This window comes from Lichenostomus cassidix, chromosome 1, assembly GCF_008360975.1.
Source record: "Lichenostomus cassidix isolate B80296 chromosome 1, HeHo_3.0, whole genome shotgun sequence".
Lineage (NCBI taxonomy): Eukaryota > Metazoa > Chordata > Aves > Passeriformes > Meliphagidae > Lichenostomus > Lichenostomus cassidix.
In genome coordinates, this window is record NC_139479.1 from 15591392 (window position 1) to 15608384 (window position 16993).

General features: G+C 44.6%; 1 protein-coding gene across 3 annotated transcripts in view; it reads right to left on the reverse strand.

Moving 5' to 3' along the window:
* NHS (NHS actin remodeling regulator) overlaps window positions 1-16993 on the reverse strand; it is a 248995-nt gene that overhangs the window by 38696 nt on the left and 193306 nt on the right. The gene's annotated exons all lie outside the window — the stretch shown is intronic.

The following is a 16993-nucleotide window of genomic DNA, read 5'->3' on the forward strand; positions in this document are numbered from 1 at the left end:
GTCATGGACCTGCCTGACTTCTCTGGACCCTCCAGCTATGCCAGTACATCAGGTCTGGCCCTAATTACCTCCCTCCCACTTCACTGCCTTCTCTTCTTCGCCCCTCTTCTTTCTGTGTGGATTTTCCAAGTGGTGTTAAAAAAAGGAAGTGCTGTAAGAGGTGCCAGACTGCTCTAGAGGCTGAGATGCTGTACATGCTGAACAGTGAAAGGCAGACAACACCCACGGATTCAGCACAGCCCTGATCTGGCAGGATCTGTTGAGGGGGGAGGTGGCAATTGGTCTTCACATCCCATCAGCTCCCATAGCATCTGCCAGCACAGGCGGAGGGGGAGCCACCCCAGCCAACTTTTTTTTTTATAATATGGATCTTGTTCATAAAGTCAGAGACATTTTATATACAAATACAGATCAGTTCCCAGCCATCTGCTTATTTCTATGTAGCGTCTGAAGTATCATAAGGGTGTTACAGAGAATATGAAAACAAGGTCTTACCTCTGCTGCTGAGCTTAAAAAAATAGAAAAAGGAATAAAAAAAAGGAGAAAATATGGGAGTTGGTATGCAGGGAAAAGCTAAGGACTGAGACAGCATTTTCAATTGGGGTTGCCTGGGCTGCTGTTGTTTGGAGATAGAGTTTGTCCTGATGGGTGGATATGCTGGCACACCCTGCTCTGGGCCTGCTGCAAGTTACCTCCTGCCTTCAATAGCCACCTCTTGTCCTGCCAGGGACCTCCTAGCCTTTTCTGTGGTCTTTCTACCTGTGTGTCTTAAGAGCAGAAATCACCCCTTTATGCTAAGCATTTGCACATACAATTACAGGCCATGCATTTCACATGCTAGTCCAGAAATACCTCACTGGGGGGTCTGTTTAGTTTTTAGTTAGACTCTTGTAGATAAAATAATCCTTATTCCCCACTAGGACATGCTCCAAACCTTTTCAGATGAGCTGTGGTTTGTATTGCCCAGGCTGCAGTTTTTGACCCATAAAACTAGGGGGTCCTACAGCACAACCAACCCTCACCATTTACAAGCAGCTCCAAAGCACTGCACTGGATAAGGAACAGGCGGTTCATTACTCAGCATTAACCCCCCCCGGTCAGTACAGAAAAAAGAGCCAGGTTGCCTGGTTCCACCAGAACTCAGACCCACATGGCACGGGAAGACACAAGAATTCACTGATCATCTGCCAGATTCATTATCACTTGAGGTTTTTTAACTACTGCTTTTAAATACAGCTAATTCTGATCAAGATTGTTTCCCTGACTTGCCAGTTTGGTAATTTCATCTTCATGTTTATTCACATTAGTAAGTATTGATTTCCTCTGGGATGCAGTACACATTCTTGCAGTAAGCAAGGGTGAGGTCTGCTTGGCAAGGGTTTTGTTACACAGTAATTTCTGAAGTTTGGGTATTGTAATACTTAAAATACTTTTATTGCATCCAGAAAAATGGGATTCTGTGCAAAAGCAAGGAAGAAAAAATACCTAAAAAGTGCAACCACCACTTAGCTAAGAAAATGGCATTAGACAAAGATTCATTTGAGTTATTTTCCTTTGGGTTATCCTTTATCCCATCAATTAACACCCTGATTCCTTTTGTCTGTGTAAAATTGCACAACAGCAACACTTTACAAATACCACAGCACTTTTTCACTCTACAAGGGCCAGAGCAGCCTCCACTGAGCTTACTCACATAATCCCCGGGGCAGGTTTTGTATTCAGAAACTCTTTATTCTGAGGGCAAAATGACAATAATTTGTTGCCTACTGCAGAAAGCACAACTTTGCAAGAGCACTGTCACTGCCTGGTTTGTGACGATTCATTCATCCCAACAGGAGAAAAATGTCTCTTCCTCCAGCCAACTCCACACACAGCCCAGACCCCCCCTATAAGGTGAAGCTCCATTGAACTGCAGCTCTAAATTTTCCAGCCTTTCAGCTGTCATCATGCCCAGCCATGCTGATGGGGGCACAAATAATCAGGTAATTAATCCTCCTTTAACATCATGGAACCAGGGAGACTTGGGGCTAGCTGTCCATCAGATACATATCTCAGCAGTACCTAACATTTCTAGCTAGGTGCCTCCATATCACTGGTTTTAAGATTACAGCTGATGATGACTAGACTTAGCTAGCTAACTCCAGCTGTGTTATCTGGGGCCATTTCCCACTCTCAGACTATGAAAGTTCTTCAGGTTTTAATGCAACAACATGACCTCTGTCTTTATACAACAAATTATACTGCTAAAGCAGCTGCAAATGCTGACAATACTGCATTTTAGCAGTCAGTCTACTCTTTGCACCCTGTATTTTTCAAAAAGGTACATTATGCTGATAAATTGTAAATATGGCTTTGGAAGGCAGTTTTACTGGTCAAAGATCACACTCTTTTCAGAGCTTTGTCCCATACCTTTGCACAAGCATAAATGAGTAGTGAAGAAAATCAGCTTCAGTATATTCATTCAGACTTGTTATGGAGATCACAAGCTTTTAGATTCAGATCACATGAAAGGAATTTTAATGTCTGGGGCCCTACAGTTTATATTTCTAGCTTCATTGACTACAATTTCCTCCCCTTGAGTTTCCACATTTGACCTACTGAGTACATACTCCTCCTCATGAAGTACAAATTTCCACCCAGCAAAGCTGAAACCCTTTCCATGGGGTCCCAAGCTCTACAGGGTTGCTTTGTTTGCCATTTCCTATTCTGATAGCCCACAGACCACAATCCATAATATAAATAAAGTTTATTGCATCTCTTGCAGGTATCACTAACTGCACAGTGCCTCTGTTGAAACAGCTGCCAGAAGAAGAAGGCAGGCCTCTGCTTGACTCCAAAAGTTTCCAATAATCCCATGGGGACTTCAGCATGATGCTGGCACCAGAAACAACCTGGGACTCACAAGCTGCTGAGCCATGTAATCACCTTCCTCCAGAGAGGATCAGATACTGCCACGAGGCCAACCCAGGGCAGGATGACTGGCTTGGAAACAAGCAAAGCTTTCTGAAAGGTTCAGGGCAGAGAAGATGGATTCCTGAAAAGTTACCAGTAGGTGTAAGTTGTGAAGAGCCATCATAGAAAATGCAGAGGAAAAACTGTATGAAATGCAGTAAATAGAAACCCAGTGCAAATTGAAAGAATTGAAAGACTGACACATCAGCCAGCCTTTGAATAGGCTAAACACTTTCTGCTATATTTATGCAGTCGTATACAACTTACAGACTTTGTTGTTTTTTGTTGTTTTTTTTAATTTTACCTCGTATGAATAGACACCTGGCACTGCCAAGACAGAAAGGGGCAGTCATATGTTGAGACAGAACAACTCCAGATGAAAGATTTTGTCAAACTTGGGAGAACCCCTTTCTTCTCAGGTATTTGATGGACTTCTCTAACACTGAAAGAGTAAAAAATTATGAAAGGCAGGTTTAGGATGTAAGACAGGACAGTCCTGGACTGCTCCAAAGAACCAGTACTGAGCCTTCAGTACATACCAGAACTGGGGATCCTGAGACACATTTCCAGAATGAGCACCTTTTTCCCATGGCACTGCTAGACCCAGGCAGGTGACACCAATCCAGCAACTGAGCCTCTGCTTTGGCAAGTCTTGAAGCTTACAGAAAATCACAAGATTTGGACTGGACTATAACCTTGCAGTTTTGGAGGTGTCTGAGATTGGCATCACATATCCATGCACATTATGGAAGGAAAAAAGGAAGCACATTACTGTTTGTGCAGGTTAAATTTGAGGAGACTACCACTTAAGCACTGTACACCTTGAGTTTAAAAGGCTATTCAAGGTATTACAGTCATTTTTCTCATCTTACAGCTTCAGCACCTCCAATGTACTCTGCCTTTCCAAAATGCTCATTAACCCAGGCCTCCTGAATCACATCTGCTCTTCCTGCCATTCAAACTGCCCTAATGCAAGTGGAGTCCCTTTGTTAGAGATCATGAAAGAACATCTTGAGAATAAAATTTAGTCACTAAAAACCTGGGAGGAATTCAGTCCAGCAGGGAAGTAAACCCATTTTTTTTGATGAAGCTGACGTACCACCAAACCTTTTGTTTTTACATTGTTACATGACACACTCACTGTTTCACAGTCAATTGAAAAAGCTGTAAAGTCACAGAATTGTTCTGATCTGTAATAAAAATACAACCAGGTGCTACAATTAAGTTCCTAAACCACTGATGGGCTGGGTATAATAATTATTGCAGGCTTTTCTCAGCATTTAGAGTTCAACATTGAAAATAAAAGGGCTTTGGTAGGGTGGTGCTGAGACAGGGTCTGGGACAAACTAAGTGCAAGGGAAAATGGATCCTTCCCTTACCAGGCTCCCTCACCATGTCTGTATTTGAAGCAGGCAGTCTGGAGCAGAGCTGCAGCCAGGTGATAACACAAACCCTGCACTGGCCTTGCTGCTGGCCAGTTGCACAGCAGAAACCCTGGGATGCAGGTGTGGGATGTCAGCTGGCTCAGGCTGCAAGGTGTCAGGGGCACAGCAGGTGAAGCCCTCCAAGGCCTACAGTGCTACCCCAGCACAGGCAGTGAATAACACCTCGTCAGCAGGCCACACTATTGAATAGCAATAACTTCCCATAATAACTAATTAATGTCACATACGGACCAGAAACTTAAAGAGAGAAAGTGCTATAGCTCTTGCTTCATGAAATTGCAGCACTGAGGTCAAGCTTTACTCATCTGCTGGATTGGCACAAGAAGATACCTGCATGTGAGCCAGAGCCTTCCCTTTGGCAGCCATGGGCTCAATAAAGCTGTTTGGCACCTCCCCCAGTGCGATGGCCATCCTGTCTGGACAGCAAACTCCGGTGGTTTTGGATGTCCCCCACTCATCCCCGATATGTCGTTGAGTTTTTGCTCTCCAGTGAGAACCCAGCTCTGCAAAAGGAGGCTCCCAGCAGCCCCCATCTTGGGCAGGGCTCACACCTTCTGGGAAAGCACTGCCTCATCCCACAAAGGTTTCGTGGCAACACTGAGACCCTAGGAAACCTCAGGAAAAGTTGATTTTGGCAGGCTCAATAGTGTGGCTATGGTCAGCACTCTTTCCCCTCACTTTTCTTGTGAACCAATAGGGGGACACATCTGTGTCACTCCATGTGGAGCATGTTGCCTTTTCATTCATAAAAGGCAGCCTGTATCTTTAATCACTTTGCCAGATAATAGCAAAGAAACAAGAACTTGATTGTCTGTGTTATCAGACACTATTGGAAAAGTCTAGATAAGGATGCTGAACAACCTTAGCTTATTAGTATTCCACATGCAAACACTTCCCCATAATCCAGAGTCATCTGTATCCCGGCAACCCTTTAAATTTCATTCTCACTGAATTGCCAGATCTTTATCAAAATATAATTACAGTCTTAATTTGGATGATAAATTTTGATTGCTTGTGCTGTGCCAAAAAAAAATTTGTCAGGTACACAAAAAATGAGGTGCAACTGTGAGATGTGAATCTGCATATTCTGACATTGGTGCATCACCTTTCCTCTCATCAAAAGTTTGGCTCTGATAGCTAGCAATGCGGTTCTGTATGGGTAAATAGGCAGGGACATGAAAAAACAGTTTTCTGATGCCATCAAATGAAATTTGCACTAAAAACAGGGAGGAATTTGAAATCTGCAGTTGCATATGAAGATTATCACTATTATGAAGGTTATATACTATTATCATTATGAGGTGAATGATGTTCAGCACTGCTGTGCAAAGTAGAAGAAAACACTGGTCCTTCCTGAAACAAGGGGAGATTGTGCAGAACTCACCTTTTCTCCCACTGCTTTGCCTCCCCCCCTTCAATTACTGGCAGAAAACAGCACAGCGCTTTATAGTTACATCCAGATTACACAGATGGTTACAAAGATTTTGCCAAAACAAGTAGCCTAAAAAAAGTATCCCAGAGGAATATAACCACTGCCTGCTCTACCAAGAGAGCCCAAAGGAGATCAGATGGTGCTGCTAGCAAGCCATGGAGGTTATCTAGTTTCTGACTTACCATAGTACAGCAGTCCAAACCCACTTCAGTTTCACCCTGTTGAAATGCTAGGGGGGAAAGATAATGACTCAGATGACAATGGCATAAATACAATTAGACGTTTGACCTTAGTGTTCCTTGGTCACATGCACAGAGTTGAACTGATCGCTAAATTTGGGACTGGGAAGTTCTTCTTTTCCTTCTTTTCCACGAACACACTCACACTGGGTTATCTACACTTTTTCTGCATCCCTGATAAGGATCGCTTCCTAGGACAGATGTGATTTCAACCCTTGAAAATTATTTCCTCGCCTCCTGTGGGGGCTTTGGGTACCCAGCCTTGGTCCTCTTTGTTGTCTGCTTCTCCAACTTTGATCACCACTGCATGCACTGTGAAACACCTCTCTGACACACCTGCTAACTTGAATTCATTCTCATGAAGTGCATGTTGTCTCCCCAAGATGAGAACAACTGGAACAGCAAGTAAATTCCACCACATAAACATACAGAATTAGTGTAGATTGAAAGTCACACTGTGTCACAGTTACAGTATGAAAAATGTGCCACTTCCTTGTGAGCAGTGGTCAGCTACATCACTCCAGTGAGGTATGCTTCCTTAATGCATCACAGCCCCAGCCATCTAGAAGGCCACTCCAAACCAAATGTGATTTTATCCAGAGCCTGATGTAAGCAAACACAGTTGCCAACTAATGGTAAAACTCAAAGCTCACTAAAGTCCAGAAAGATACTGCAATCTTTGCAGTCATCATGTCTGTGCCCTGGTTCCCATTCCCTAACAATCACGTCCATCACTGACACGTCAGTAACGCTTTTGCTGACAGTAGCAATACGAAGTTTTACAGCTGAACAGTCTGAGGCATTGAACCATTCTCACCCCTTTGGTGGTAGTAGCTCAATGGGGCTAATACTGCAGTAGAAATGAAGGGCAGGAAGGAGCCATGTGGGAATTGTCTGGCCTGTGACTTTTCCAACACTGAAACACAGCTAAAATTAACAGCAAATGAGATACCCACCTCCTGACACAGAAAATGTTTCTTGTAGTGAATTTTGACCAAACCTGTCCTAAAAATGCCAAAAAATGCCAAAATGCAAAGCCAGGTGTAATTCCACTACTCTAAAGTGGATTAAGTATTTTTAATTCACCCCAATTTTATTATTCTTAAAAAGCCTAAAAGAAGGGCATCCTGTAAGTTCCATAGGAGCCTGTCCCAGTGCTTTATTCCTCTTTGTGCTTCAAAAGGTCTTCCTAACCTTCCCTGCTGCAAAGTCAGCTGGCTCCTAAGGGGGAAGGCTGCAGAAGCGGGCATGCTGGCTGCAGTCACATGCAGCTCCCCTCTTCTTTGGATATCAGGCTCCATCTCTAGTGCCATAAATTTGCAACTTCTCACCTCAGATGAACTGAGCTGAGACAAAAATACCAGAACTAGTGCCCCAGCCCAAAATCCAGAACTAGATTTTATTCCAGAGTGGGGAAGTGGGAATGTCTGAGCCCCCAAAGGAGAATGATGAATCTCTGCTTACTCTGGATGCACAGTTCTTTGCTCTCCTTTTAAAAAAAAATGCAATAATTTCCTTCTGGTGAAGCGTGCCATGATAAAATCACAGGAAAACAAAGTTGCCTATCCACAGCAGCAGATTCAGCCTAGAGCTAGGGAGATGGAAAGCTTCTATATTCCATGGTGACTAACTCAGTACAGCCTGTTAACCATTCCCTCCACCTGCCAGGCACAGTGCCCCCACATAAGCACTGTTAGTGAAGGCAAGGATACATCTGGATGAAAACCACACTGAAAGGAATATGCCATTTTTAAAGCCTGGATTTTGTCTCTGAGTTGCATGCTCCAACACTAAGGCTAATCTTGAGAGGACTGGCAGAAGAGGTTACCAGATGTACTCTTCCTCTGCACCATGGCATGTTGCAGGGGGAGGAGTTCAAAATGGCCCCTGTGACAGCTGCCGGCATCTTCACAATAGCTGCTAAAAGAGAGGCTTATTCCTCCCAGCTACTCTTCAGTAAGAGCTTTCTCAAGGGGAGCAATGGATTCCTCAAGCCTTCAGCCACAGCAGGAACTTTCTGAAGGAACATTTCATATTCAGAAGGAATCACAATGTTCCTATTTCTATTCTGCCTCTTATATTCTTGAGCCCAGATCTCCCATTTTTGAGCTCACAGTTGTCATTACAGACTACAGCAGGAGGTCTGTGGTTGTCACATGAACATCCCAAGTTCCTAGTAAGCAAAACTGTGGTCTGGCTTCCTCAGCTGTCTTGAGCGTTCCTTCTGGGTGAAAAGACAAGCAAGTCTCACCATTGGGAAATGGGATCCCAGAGGAATTTTACAAGCCTTCCATAGACAAATGGACTTTTGGCATTACACCCTCTGCCTTTGGACCAAGCATCATCACAACCACAAACCCAAACTGTACCAGTGATAGAAGTAGCTATATACTTGGAAATATAAACTGGGGATGCTTTTCACTGCCTGCCATTTGGCTAATACACTTTACCCTTGATGGACCTGCCTTAACAAACTTATTTGTCTAAAAATGGCTTGACTGTTTCTGCTGATTCCAGGAGCCAGAGACAGAATAACCCTCTGTCCACAGCACAGCCTGTCATCCCACTGATTTCCATGGAAGACAGCAACAGGGCAAGTGCAGTGGAGGGAGCAGCACACAAGTGGTTAATGCATGCCATGAAGAACTATACATACATATACTGTCTCACATAGCCAAAATCTTTTATGTTGACATTTTCCATTCAGTGCTACTAGAATTAAAATGCTCATAATAAAAACTTGCCAATGAAAAGCATAGAAATTATCACCAAAGCAAAATTCATGTCTATCTGTATAGTGGACCAGAAGCCTTTCTGCCTCTTACAAGCAACATTAATGCCATCCATTACAACAACAAATGCCAGTCAAGTCCCTTTCCTTCCACCTGTGATTTTAAAAGTACATTTCCTGTGCAAAATGCTGTGTGCTTGGCAACCTCTGCATCTCCCCTCCTGACGAGTAGCAGAAACGCTGCACGCTAAACTCTTCTGTAATGACATGGATTCCCACATCAGAGAAAAATTCTCAAACTACCCAGGAAAAACTTCAAATAACCTGCAAGGTATTTAGCAAACCAGAGGCAACAGCAAAAGTCAAACCCTCAAAGCATACAGAGAGAGAGAGAGAGAGGGAGTGTGAGAGAGAGAGAGAGAGAGAGAGAGAGAGAGAGAGGAAATAAATGCCCTCTGCTTGACCCAAAATAACAGAATAGTTCTGTATAGGAAAGAAAATTAATTACCATTGTGGGGACCCCCAGTCATTTAGAGTCTCCCGTCAAGGCTGAGAGCCATTCTGAGACTGCAGGTTTTTCCTTTAACTTCACTCCCCAGCTCTGCGAGGAACCAGTTAAAAATGACATCACTGCTCATACTACCCTCCTCCCCCTCCCCATTCACTTGCTAAAAAAGCTGAGGCTGCTCCTCTCCCCCTGCATTGGCTCCAGATTTGGTCCTCACTCCTCTTCGACAAGTTCCAGGTCTGCAGCTGACTGTGGATCGGTGTCAGTGTGGGACGGAGGATGCGTCTCTGTGTGCTTTTCCAGCATCCCTGCTGGCACCCACTTGAGAAATAAAATAGCCTTTCCATTAAGAAATCAGAAGAGGTCTAACCTCGCGATGTATAATGCATTACACAACCAGCTCCATTTACAGAAGGCAGGCAGTCTTACTCTGTGAAGTGCAAGGAAAAGAGGGACCATCCAAGGGGCTCTGCCTTTCACCTCGTCTTCCTTAGAGGAGAGGACTCTCTCTGTGGTTTGCTGCATCCTCCTTGCATTAGGACTGCAATCTATGGGGTTTTTTTCTTTTTTTATTTCCCTCCTCCTGAGTGTGACATCATCAGACACCAACTCTACTTCTGTAATAAAAAAGGATCCCGAGCAGAGCTACCTGGGACGAGGTCATCTGGAGGACCCAGGCGATGCTGGCTCCCGAACAACTGTCACTTTTTACAAAATACTTTGCTCTTACACGGTGTCATCAGGATTTAATAACCCTGCGCTTGCTGCAGACCAGGAGACACAGCTGCAGGGCTGAGATCCGTCTCGTTTCTATCCCTGCAAGCTCCACTGGCATCACCAGGGAGCAGGTACCTCCGGAGTACACACCACTCACCTCTCTGCTCCGTCTGCTCCCCCCTGACTGCTGGGAAGGATGCTGCAGCTAAATCCCTCGGCCAGCACTCCCGTCTGCTTCAAAGCAGCCAGGCTGCTAGCACCCAGCGCACTCCCTGCCGGTACTCCTCCGCTCCCCTCAGCCTTTGGAGCATCACCGAGGGGGGCCTTTGGAAAACACGGCAGCCCTGGCTGGCGGCTGCAGGAGCCAGCAGCTCCCGGCCAGCCGCAGCGCAGGCCCTGCTGGTTGCCAAGGGCAATTTCCCCTTACCTGCATTTTCTCTGCTGGAAGAGCGCAGGGGGCTGTGCTGAGGCTGCCCGTGCCCGGGGCAGCCCGGGGGTGCCAGGGTGGCTGGGATGAGCCCCGGCAGTGCCGCTGGGGCGAGGAAGGGATGGCGGCTCCCGGCTCGGCAGCCTTCCCTCCCTGCGTGCTCCCATGCTCGCAGCGGCAGCAGCAGCGGCAGCCACGGCACTGCCAGCAGAGAGGAGTCTGTGTGCACATGCATATGTGTAACAGATGCCTCCGTGTACCTGTTGTATAGACACCGAGCTACATGCAGATAGAAACACAGACTTGCCTTCTGGATCTCTCACCGCTCCCAGCTAAGCTGCAGTCGTGTCAAATGCTGCACAAGTAGAAGGGCTGATGGGATAAGTAATTTCAAAGAGGTGCAGATGTGGCTTTAGGGACATGGTTTAGCGGTGGACCTGGCAATGTTAGGTTAATGGTTGGACTCCATGATCTTAGAGGTGTTTTCCAGCTGAAATGATGCTATGATCTTATGACTGCATTAGCAAATGTGCTCTGCCTGGTTTGTGTACTACCTGCCCCTTCAGCCTGCACACAAATACAGCTCCCACCGCAGTGCTGATCACAGGTGAGTACCTGACACAGGGCTGGAAAAGCCTCACAAAACTTACACAAGCTCCTCTAAAAGGGGCAGTGGTATGTCACACGTGCCATGTCACGGTACTGCATTGTAAGCTGGAAATGTCTCACATGCAGGGAGACTGGAAAGGTCTTTCAGCAATGAAACCCCCATCAGCCCTCTGAATTAGGAACATGCTGGTGCATCAGGTCTCAGAGAAAACCTGTGCTAGAGAGAGGGAGCCAGTGGGAAGTTGAAGGAAGTTGGTAAAAACCCTGCCTTCAGGGTTTATTCATAATTCCCTCCCCCATCTTTTCCAGAGCTGTGCTTTGCACGTGGGCTGGTAACACATTCTTATCAAACACCAGAGCCCTTCTGAATGAGCCAGAATTAAAAACCTGACATCTCCTGTCAGCTGGGACAGAACAACATTACACACTCATCAAAGATGGGATTTCCACTAGAGAGTCTCCCACTCCATCTTTTAGCAAATATCTCTGCAGGTCCTCTTCTCCACATCACAGCCCTACTGGGCATGCAGCAGGAAGAGGTCTCTGGCACAGACACTGCGAGTCCAAGACTGAGGAGGGATGACTGTGGTGGATAGGGCTGTGGGACCATCTCAGAAGCTCTGCATCTGTGGGATCATCTCAGTGTGAACCTCCAGATAAATACAGAAGACCTCTGCCATCACTCCTGAATCAAACCTCAGTTTTCTATTTGCTCTGGTAGGGTTATCATAGTCACTGGCAAAGGGGGATCCCACAAACACGCAGCAGCATCAATAACATCTCTGGAGAAACATTGATTATACATCATATACTAGAGCAAAAGACAAAAAATAATAGAAAGTGTCACAATTCACCCCATTCATATTTCACTTCTAAATGAAGTAAGTGTTAAACCCAGCTTCTTAAGGAAAAAATGCAAGCCTACTGTTGCCTGTACCCTGCATCCAATCCCCATAATTGTGGAGTTCCCTCCCCAAATTTGCCAGAATAATTTGATTATGTTCTATATAATTAAACACATACAAATTTAACATGAACAAAGTAATCTAAAAAGTAAATCAGTGCCACTCCCATTTAAGACAGCCAGGTAAAATTTCCCCTGGGAATCTACTGGCTGACCGGCCCTGTGCTAGTGGTGGTCCCCTTGCCCTGGGAAAGGGAAGAGTGTCCTCTGGATTTTCTGAAAAGGCAGAAAATATTTTAGAGAGTAAAGGACAAGTCTACAAATCCACATGAAGTTCTTACTTCTTCATTTTCTTTGGTTAATATGACAATTTGTTTTGTGTTTTTGCTTCCTCTTCCTAAATCTGCTTCTCATGGGTCAGCACTTTGGAGCACAAATGCCTATGGATTTTATTCCCTGAAAAAACCTTTGAACACAGCCTTCTTATTTTACTTTGGTTCTCCAAAGCAATGGCATTGTTTTAATCTGCAGACAGGAATGTTCACAGACTGCTGGATGGTTGTAAGAGCTCCCAGAACCCAACAAGTTCCATGCTCATTCCTGGTTGTGAGATGTTTTTGCAGGAAAGCAAACAAACTCATTCCTGTAAGAAAGAATAGGCAAACAAAGTGAGGAATTGGGTGGTGGAAAGATCCCAACAGAAATAAATTAGGGCTGCAACTTCATCCACAGCTCTCAAAACTCCTAAAGAGGCAGAAATCATTTCAGTCAGAAGAAAGAGAAACTTGCCCACCTCTCCCATAATTTCCCCTCCTATTATACTGATATCAACTAATATTTTACTTGGTGAATGCAGATTGTTTCAAGTTTTTGGGTGACTGAGTTGAAGATCAGTGCTCAAATAAATGATCATCAAGTAGCACTACTGCCCTAATATATGTATTTCAGTATACCTTGGGGTGTCTCCAAACCAAATGGGGTAGAATATGTTCCGTATTATGTGAATTCTCCACTTGCCTTAGCAAATGCACCTTGTTCAGGATTTCCACTATCTTCTTTCATCTAGTACTATACCTCCCATGAGCACAGTTTGACAAATCTATTTTATCATATAAATGGGTGTTTCCCATTTTGAGAATCCTTCAGAGGTAAGCTGAGAGTCCTGGACTACTTTCCTGCTCTGACCAGTCTTTAAATGCAATCAAGTCTGGTAACAGACATGAAGGAGTCAGCAGATGAATGTCACACATCTATTTCCTCTGCTATTTTTAACAGCACAGAGTGTACTGAAAGGAAGAACAGAAAGTCCTCCTCTTTAATGATGTCCCTGAAATTTTGAAAAAATCTAAATTTCAATACTCTTCCATTTCAACCCAAACTGTTACAAAGTAAATCAAGGTTATGGCTGTCAGTCACTTTCCCAAATTACTCTTGAGTAAAGACAGCCCTCAGCCAAATAATATCAGTCTAAATAGGAACTCAGCCTCTTCTGTTTCATTATCCCAGAGAGGTTTCAATTTCAAAGCTGACTTGGACCACATAAAAGTTAGCTTTTAAGCAGAAGCAGTATGAATATTTCTGCCTCCCCTCTATTTTACTTTCTCAAGGAAAGAAGGAAGAAAATAAGACCCAGTACCAGTTCTGGTGACCTGACACAAGAGAAGAAAGCAGAACATTGTGATATTCCTTTGAGAGGAAATCTCAGTGCCATTATTTCATCATCTATTTTCCTTCCTGCTCCACTTGACTGCAGGTACTCTAAAAACAGGCTGCTCCAGCCTGCTGCTCCCATTTCAGAGGAGCTGGCCATCTCTGGCAGGGGCATCACCAAGCATCCCAGCATTTGGCTACAAGAAGCAACAATTCAATCAGCCCTGGAGATCCTTACTGGTGCCACCCTTTTTTATAAGTTGCACCAGGAGGAGGTCCAGAGAAGGGCCATGAAGATGATGAGAGAGCTGAAGCATCTCTCCTACAAGGACAGGCTGAGAGATTTGGGGTTGTTCAGCCTGGAGAAGAAAGAGAAGGCTTTGGGGAGATCTTCTAGCTGCCTTTCAGTGCCTACAAGAAAGCTGGAGAGGGACTTTTTCCAAGGGCATGTAGTTGCAGGACAAGGGGGAATGGCTTTAAGCTGAAAGAGGGTGGGTTCACATTAGAATGCTGTGAGGTTGGTGAGCCACTGGAAGAGGTTGCCCAGAGAAGCTGGGTGGTGGATGCCCCATACTTTGAAGTGTTAAAGGCAGGCTGAATGGGTCTTTGAGCAACCTGGTCTAGAGGAAGGTGAACCCACTCATGGCAGAGGAGTTGGAACTAGATGATCTTTAGGGTCTGTTCCAGCCCAGAATTCTTTGATTCTGTGATGATTCTATGGAATTCCCTGGGCACACAGTACAGCTCACGTGTTTATCAAGTCACCTTTGCTGCACTTAATTCACCATGGCTGGGTTTCATGTCCTCAACAGGCAGTGGCTTCAGTGACAGTCATACATGAAATTCCAGCCTCCAAATCTTCATGCCAGGCTCCTTGCAAAGGCTGGTGTTGTCTTTAACATTCATCCTTTATGCATTTAAAACTCTTAAGGGACTGACCCCAGCATAGCTATTCCCTTTTTGTTTTACTTTCATGCCTGAAAGACTGGGTTGCATTGCTGGTCTGTCCCTTTTTTAGCCTTGACAGAAAGACAAGGGCACTGCAGCCCCTTGTCGAAATCTGGAAACAGAAGCAGGACAGGGGAGGGCCTGTACTGCACCTCCAGTACAGTTTCTCTTAAGTTTCTCTTAACCCCAGCTTTCCTGTATGTTACTGCACATCCCTGTCTATGCTCTGTTGCACACTCTGGAGCTATGAAGTGAATTTTGTAAATTTAGGTAGCTGTTTGCACCAAGAGAGGACATGTACATTGGAGAGAAAGAGTAATAAAAAATAATTATGCAGTAAAAAATAATTGTACTGCAATACAGAAAATGGAGTATAGTTTGGATGTCCTGGGCTGAATGTTTTCGAGGAGTAAAGAGGGGAAGTGTCAGAGTTGGAGCAGTGGGCAGAGACAGCAAACACACTTCAGGGTAATAATATAATCTTGAAAGCCTTTCCTCTTTTGCAGTAACTGCACTCTGGGCTGGTCTTCTAGCTGCCACCCATATGCAATGAGCATTGCTTTGTCACAAGCAACACAAAACAGATTGCAGAAGCTTGAAGCAATGGAAAATACAAAAAGTGAAGTTCAAAAAAATGCAAATGGGAATAACTAATAGCACATGCCTGGAAGTGAGATTGCCAAAGCCATTCAGAAGGGTTCAGATATGCACTATCCATCAACACTTGGCTTTGTGAATCCTAACGTCCATCTTACAACACCAGGGTAGAGGAAGGTCTCTTGGCATTTGGGAGGCAAGTAAATTGTATTTCTAGGAGAGAAAGCAGGTCATGTATTATTAAAATAATTAAGAACTAGAAAACGATGCAACACATCAAAAAAACCCTGAGGTTTTCAGGGGTAGCACTCAGAGAACATTGCCACCCAAAGGGACTGGATTCCACTATCAGGTTTCAGATCATTTCCCACATCCATCCCAATACAAAGGAACTTTCACATGGCCAAGGACCCACATTTTCACCCTCACTGAATATGATATTTAAACAAAAAATTATCAAACTGATTGTCTTTTCACAGTGATACTGTTTCTTAAAGGGCTGCATCAATTAGCAGGCGTTTTTCTCACGCTTCATAATAAGTAATTTTTCAAGGCTAAAACATCATTGATGCAGGGCCCTTTCATAACATCAACTCATGAAACACAATAACTCTGCTTGTTACAAGGCAGGCCTTTCTTATATTAAATTATATGCCCTATGTGCTGCCATTTTTTAAAGCAGAATTAATGAGTCTCTGGTACAAGAGAAGTTCTGTTCCTCCACCAGATCTGAAGTGTGCTGTCATCATGGACAAGCTCTGCTGCTGGGAGGCAACTTTTGGCCAAAGGATCTGCAAGGTGTGCTGGAAGCCTCAACAACAACTCCACAGCTATCTGTCCTTCTTGGTGTCTGCTTTTCTTCTGCCCCAACACCCTCCCTTTCAGACAGAGGGCCCTGGCACACAAACCAGACAGCAAGGCTGGTTTGGGCAAACATTCTCCTTTTCCCATACTTTTAGTCTTGGTTTCATAGAATCACAGCTTCAAAGAACCAAAGAATGGCTTAGGTTGGAAGGAACCTTAATGTTCATCTAGTTCCAACCATTCTGCCATGGGCAGAGACACCTTTCACTATACCAGGTTGCTCAAAACCCTATCCAATCTGTCCTTGAACAATCCCAGGGATGTGGAGTCTGCTTGCAATTTGTTTGTAAAAGACCAGGTCCTAAATATGCACTATGTAGTGGTAGCTACAAATTATCAAGATACTTGCTGGTGAAGATTATTACAGTTTTCTGCTCTTCCTACTGTGATTACAGGGTGCTGCTCAGCACATGTTAACCCCATACAAGCAGCTTTTAGCCTCATTTCCTGCACAAATGAGTGGGATGGAATCACACCACATGCTGCCGGCATGGCTGCACCTTCCACTGCCACCAGCCACCTTGACCCCCCCTGGCCAACCTGGGCCAGATCCACACACTGTAGATGACACCAGGGTGCAAAATAACAATTCAGAAAATTAGCTGTTTTTCTCACAGCTTGAAGAAAGGAAGACATTTTCCATGTCACTCTCACCTGGGGAAAACTGTATTCCCCCAGGTCTGCCAAAGTGCAGTGATAGTAACATTTAACCAAGAGCCAGGGAGACAGAGATGCAAACTTTCCTCTCCTCAGAGGGATGCAAGGCTGTATTTCCTACCCACGAGAACAGTGTCACCCACTGTGCAATACAGCACTCTGGCACTGGTTTTCAATACTGATCCTGGTTTGGTTTTGAGTCGCATAAACAAAGGAGAGAAGGCAAAATTTTCTATTTATCAGGACATAAAGAGTCTTTCTTGTAGTTTAACTAATACATCAGGCTACGAAATGGAACTTGGTTTGCCATGGA